The sequence below is a fragment of the Myotis daubentonii genome, chromosome 17 (genome assembly GCF_963259705.1).
Source record: "Myotis daubentonii chromosome 17, mMyoDau2.1, whole genome shotgun sequence".
Taxonomy (NCBI): domain Eukaryota; kingdom Metazoa; phylum Chordata; class Mammalia; order Chiroptera; family Vespertilionidae; genus Myotis; species Myotis daubentonii.
The window spans coordinates 4,370,789-4,377,043 of record NC_081856.1 but is presented as its reverse complement, the minus strand read 5'-3'; the positions used below and the strand labels follow the sequence as shown (position 1 = coordinate 4,377,043).

At 42.9% G+C, this 6,255-nt stretch overlaps 1 pseudogene; it reads right to left on the bottom strand.

The window, feature by feature from the left end:
• Positions 1–3,055: 3,055 nt before the first annotated feature.
• On the bottom strand, positions 3,056–4,146 carry LOC132219765 (protein SET-like; annotated as a pseudogene).
• Between the last annotated feature and the right edge of the window lie 2,109 nt (positions 4,147–6,255).

The following is a 6,255-nucleotide window of genomic DNA, read 5'->3' as shown; positions in this document are numbered from 1 at the left end:
ACATGGATTCAAAGAGCTGCATAAATATTCAGTATTATTCATTCAACAAAAATTTACTGAACACTCTGATGTTCATTCTTCTAGATTCTGGGACACCAGGGTGAACAGACTTGGGACAAGTCCCTGTTTGGGTAGAACTTATACTCTTTTGGGATGAGACAGATAAAAACAAACAAAATAATTCCTGATAATAAGTCCTCAGGGAAAAATATTATATACTAGAGGCCTGGTGCACAAAATTCGTGCACGTGTGTGTGTGTGTGTGTGTGTGTGTGTGTCCCTCAGCCCAGCCTGCATCCTCTCCAATCTGGGACCCCTTGAGGGATGTCCGACTGCCCATTTAGACCCGATCCCAGTGGCATTGGGGCCTAAACGGGCAGTCGGATATCCCTCTCACAATCCAACACTGCTGGCTCCCAACCACTCACTTGCCTTCCTGCCTGCCTGATTACCCCTAACTGCTTCCCTACCAGCCTGATCAATGCCTAACTGCTTCCCTACCAGCCTGATCGACACCTAACTGCTCCCCTGCCAGCCCGATTGACCCTAACTGCCCTCCCCTGCCAGCCTGGTCACTCCTAACTGCCCTCCGCTGCCACCATTGTCACCCCAACTGCCCCCCCCGCCCACTCACCTGGTCACTCCCAACTGCCCTCCCCTGCAAGCCCAGTTGCCCCCAACTGCCCTCCCCTGCAGGCCTGATCTCCCCCAACTGCCCTCCCCTGGTGGCCATCTTGTGTGTTGGAGTGATGGTCAATTTGCATATTTCCTCTTTATTATATAGGACAAGCTGCTACAGTTGATAATAACAGTGATTTCTGTAGTTTGGATGAGTACTGCTTTTGTTAATCAACAATCTTATCAGTGTTTAATAGTTCAAGCAAAAATAATAGTAATAATCTTATCTAATAAAAGAGAAAAATGGTAATTGGCGTACGATGATACCCTTTTCATTGGCTAATCAGGGCTATATGCAAATTAACTGCCAACTAAGATTGGCAGTTAACTGCCAACAAGATGGTGGTTAATTTGCATATGTAGGCACAATGCAGGGAGGCGAAAGGGAAAGCAGGAAGAAGCCCCCTGCCACTGACAGTGATCGGAAACCCAGGGGGGAGCTAAGAGCTGGGGGCAGGGCAAAGGCGCCTTTGCCCTGCCCCCTAGCCATGATCAGAGAATCAATGCCTTTTCCGCCCTGGCCAGTGATAGCAGGAAGTAGGGGTGGAGCCAGTGATGGGAGCTGGGCACGGTCGAAGCTGGCAGTCCCAGGAGCTAGGGGTCCCTTGCCTGGGCCTAAAGCGAAGCCCACGATCGCGGGGCTGCTGCAGCTGCGGGTCCCAGCTGCCCGGGCCGGACGCCTCAGCCAGAGGACTCACGCCTGGTCAAGGGGCCGATCCGGTGATTGGTGATTAGAGGGTGATGAGGGTCAACTCCTCTGGCCGAGGCATCAGGCCTGGGTGGGGGGCGGAGCCGGGGATTGGGGGGATATGATGGTCCCCTTGCCCAGGCCTGAAGCCTGGATCAGAGGCGTCAGGTTTGGGTGGGGGGTGGAGCAAACGATCAGAGGGAGATGGGGGTCCCCTGCCCAGGCATGATTCCTGGGCCAGAGGCCTCAGGCCTGGGCGGGGGCCAGAGCCAGTGATCGGGGGGGAGATGGGGGTCCCCTGTCCAAGCCTGACACCTCTGGCGGAGGCGTCAGGCCTGGGCAAGGGGCCGATGAGGCGATCGGAGGGTGATGGGGGTCTATGCCTCTGGCCGAGGCATCAGGCCTGGGCAAGGGGCAGAGCCAGCAATTGGAGGGGTCTGGGGGTCCCCTGCCCAGGCCTGACGCCTGGGCCAGAGGCATCAGGCCTGGGCTGGGGGCAGAACCAGTGATGGGGGGAAATGAGGGTCCCCTGCCCAGGCCTGACACCTCTGTCAGAGGAGTCAGGCCTGGGCAAGGGGCCGATCCTGCGATTGGAGGGTGATGGGGGTCAACGCCTGAGGGCTCCCAGTATGTGAGAGGGGGCAGACTGGGCTGAGGGACACTCCCCCCCACACACACACCCAGTGCACGAATTTCGTGCACCGGGCCCCTAGTAAGAATATATGAACAATCCAAACAAATTATCATGAGCAACAATATGACAGATATTCAACCACACAGTCTATGAAAGTTGACCTTTAACTATGGCCATAAAATACATCTTCTATTTTCTTTTCTTTTTTTTGTGCGTGTGTGTACACATTTAGTTTTATTGTAACAAAGCAACTTGTGCGCTTTTAACATTTACAACTGAACATCATCTTTCCTTTCCAGTGAAACAAACAAAAAATAAATAAAAATGAACAGGAACAAACTTACAATAGATAAATGTCAATTCTGAATAAGATCCTACAGGTTCTGCTGATTCTTCCATCCATTGGCAGGGCTCATGTCATCATTAGGAGAGACTTTTATTTTAAAAGTTTCATCTTAGACTGCAAGAATGTCCATTAAGCATCACAATTAAACATGCCAAAGGAGGAGCCATGTTGTCAAAATGTCCACTTAACCCACTCACACATCTCAAATACAGCCTTTGCTGACCTTCTGTAACGCCCCCCTTTTTTAAGTTTTTTTTTTCTTTTTTAAACACGAGAAAGTAGACAGATACATGTTGGTAAATTCTAACTGTCCATATTCACATAGAGACACAGTGTAATCGTTGAGCCCAGTATACAGAGAACAGAGAGGAAAAAAAGCTAGAATTCTATGCGCTCCTACACAGAGGCCTAACAACATCCAGCTCCCAGCTAAGGGAACAGGTTTTTCTTTTCCCTCACAGAACAGTGGTGTTGATTCCATAAAGTTTTTCTTGAGACAGGAAGGGATAAAAATGAATTTGGAACAGAAAGATTCCTTTCCCACTGTATTCTGCTCAAGGCACACCCCCTCCCCGATAAAGTGAGAACAATGATGTAAAGGAGAGACCTCAAAAACAGGGTGACTGAGTACCAGTGGGGGGGAAAAAGACTGCAAGTTGCTCCCAGGGACTAGGGAAAATTTAACGAGGTTGGAATCTATTAGTGTTCATTATTCATCTTCTCCTTCATCTTCCTCTCCTTCTTTCCCCTCATCATCCTGTTCATCTTCTTCACCTTCCTCCTCATCTCCTTCTTCATCAATATCTTCCAACCCTTTCTCCTCCTCCTCCTCCTCCTCCTCCTCCTCCTCCTCCTCCTCCTCCTCCTCCTCCTCCTCCTCCTCCTCCTTCTTCTTCTTCTTCTTCTTCTTCTTCTTCTTCTTCTTCTTCTTCTTCTTCTTCTTCTTCTTCTTCTTCTCCTCCTTCTCCTTCTCCTTCTCCTTCTCCTTCTCCTTCTCCTTCTCCTTCTCCTTCTCCTTCTCCTTCTCCTTCCTCTTCTTCATCATCCATGTCGGGAACCAACTAGAATTGTAATGGATTTGGCCAAATATCATCTTTAATGACTCTTCCTAACTCATCTGCACCTGCATCAGAATGGTCAGTAACTAGGTAAAGAAACTCTCTCAGTCCTCATGCTGTCTCTTTCTGCTCGCTTTATTCTGTTTTTTTGTTTGTTTGTTTGTTTTTTGTTTTTTGGGTTTTTTTTACTTGAACCTTTCCTCAAATCCTTTCCACATTTCCATTTGATTTCAGTGGACTTTGAAGACAGAGCACCACTCTCATTCAGATTAAATTCTTTGGAGAGAACTTTATTTTTGAAGTAAGGGTTTTAATCAAAATAAAACTGTATTCTGTAACCTGACTTAATACCTTAAAATTCTGTCCCTTCAACTCTTGTCAAATATTGCAGTGCCTCTTCATCCTCCTCCCCAAGCAGTGCAGACACTTGTGGATGGTTGACAAATGTTACCCAAAAATGTGGGATATTTGCAATCAACTCTGACTTCTTCTGAAAAAATGGTTGGTGGAGTTTGTTATATTTCTATTCTGCTTTCAAAATCTCTTCACTAGCTTGTTCATTGAGTCTGTCTATTCAATTTTATACTTCATCAATATACTTCATCAGTATGTTCAATTGATTCTTGCTGTTCTTTTCCTCCTTTGGCAAGTCCTGAGGGATTGACTTCTCCAACTTGGGGGGAGGAGGCAATTTTGGTTTCTTTGCTTGAGGTGGGAGGAAAGACTGTCATTGTGGGGCCATTCTGTGAGGAAACTCAGAGAATCTGACTGAAGGGAAGTAGCTAGGATAGAAGGCACTCTGAGAGCTGGTGTTGTCTTCTATTTTCTAACCACAACACAATTAAGTTAGAAAGTCGCACTTACCTCAAAACTAGAAAAAATTCTCATGTTTTATGAATTACTAAATATACTGTTAACCCACAGATTCAACAAGCAATCATAATAGAAATATAAAACTACTTAAAATGAAATAATACTACTCATTTCCTATGAAAATATAATGGAATTAAACAAAATACAAATATAAAATGAAAGAATCGATAAAAAGACGAAAGTAGTTCCTTGAAAAGTCAAAATGGAAGAAGTTTTTGACGACAGTATGACTAAGAAGAACAGAGAGAAAGCTCAAATAAAATGAAATTATAAATGAAAATACAGAAATATCTAGAGATGTTACAGAGATAAAATTATGACAACATAGATTGAAGAGTTTTCTGGCAACATAATTTTTAAATAATCTAGAAGTAGATAAATTAACAGAAAAATATATTTTCATACTCACTGAAATAGTAAAAAACATAAATGGCCCAAATTTAAATAATAAGTCAATCATTTTAACAGAGTCTTAATAACTCAAATTATTAAATAACTCGAAGGTACAATAGTAAAGCTACTTCAAGCTTCTAGGTCAATCAAATTTAGTTTCATATTCCAGCTTTTCAGGTTTTCCAGATGTGTAAGATCTTACAAAAATTATGCCATTTTTCTGCACCTGTTTCCTATCCTCAAGATGTCAATAATATAAATATCTCACAAAATAGCTGTTCAGCCTAAATGTGAAAATATAAGTAAAATCATAGTCCAGAACATGCAGTAGCCCCATGATAAACACTAGTGTTCATACCTCTTTCCTTACACCCTACTCATACAACTAATTATATGTAGGAGACCTTTAAAAATATTTCATATATAAAAAGGAAATATACTTTTTATTAGAAATCACTAGGTTTGAATCTGAGATCCCTGTTTTCCATTAATGGGCAAACGCATAATTTAGTTTTCATCTTTGAAACTCACTTATGGCTATCTTCAGATGAACAGCAATAGTTAGCACCTAGAGTTGTCATTAGATAAATGAGATAATAAATACTAGTGTACAGTACTTAGTACATAATAAGTGTTTAAAAATAATATGATAGTTCTTTGCAATGATATTTAGAATGCCAATGCCTACAAGAGACCTAAAGAAAATTTTCAAAATTCAGTCATCAACTTCATCTCAGGAGATAAAAATCAGTGTTAGGTTATCAGAAAGAATCACCCACTAACAGCAAAGCTGCAAGTTTCACTAGATTGATTGGCCGGCTTTGGTTACATTTTTGTTTGTTAGTCTGTTCTAACTAGGGGTAGTAACTGATTAAGTGCGCTAGTCCTACATTAGAGATGTATGCACATGCAATACAGCACACACAGTTCCCTGTTCGCTGAGACCCCTGGTTTACATGAGGCCAGTAGAGTGGATGAGTTGGCTTTGGGGAACGTCACAGGTGGGGAAATACATCCTGGTTTACACGTTGGAATCACCACTTCCTCCTGCGTGAGCTGCAGTAGCAGCTTTACTTCCCCAAGCCTGTTTCCTGAAATAGAAATGAACTTTTCAGATCATTTTGAGAAAAGAGTGAGCTAGTGTTGGGGACAATTAGCTTAGTGTTTGGAATACTTAGTGATTGGCACCATGTAAGAAGGTAATATTTTCAAGAGCTTTACAATATGAGAAGTGAAATTCTTTGCTAAACTGCTACTCATTTTATCATCAGAGTTACAAAAGCAGGTATTACCAATAGAAAAATAAAATGTGACCTCTGTTTCCAGAGTGGAGTATGTTATATACTTTGATCTTCCCACAATCATAACCTCTTACCTAAAAGTTAAGGAGTACCACTGGAATCACATTACATAAACATTTTGATTTATAGATGAGCTGCTATGGAACAAAAGCTTAAATGGGTCCCCCAGCCAGGTTAATGACACACCTTCCTATCTCTCTCAGTTGGGTTCTAGAAATATTAGGGGAAACACTTTGGAGAGTATATGATTGTCTAATCACTATGCTGTACATCTTATACAAAAT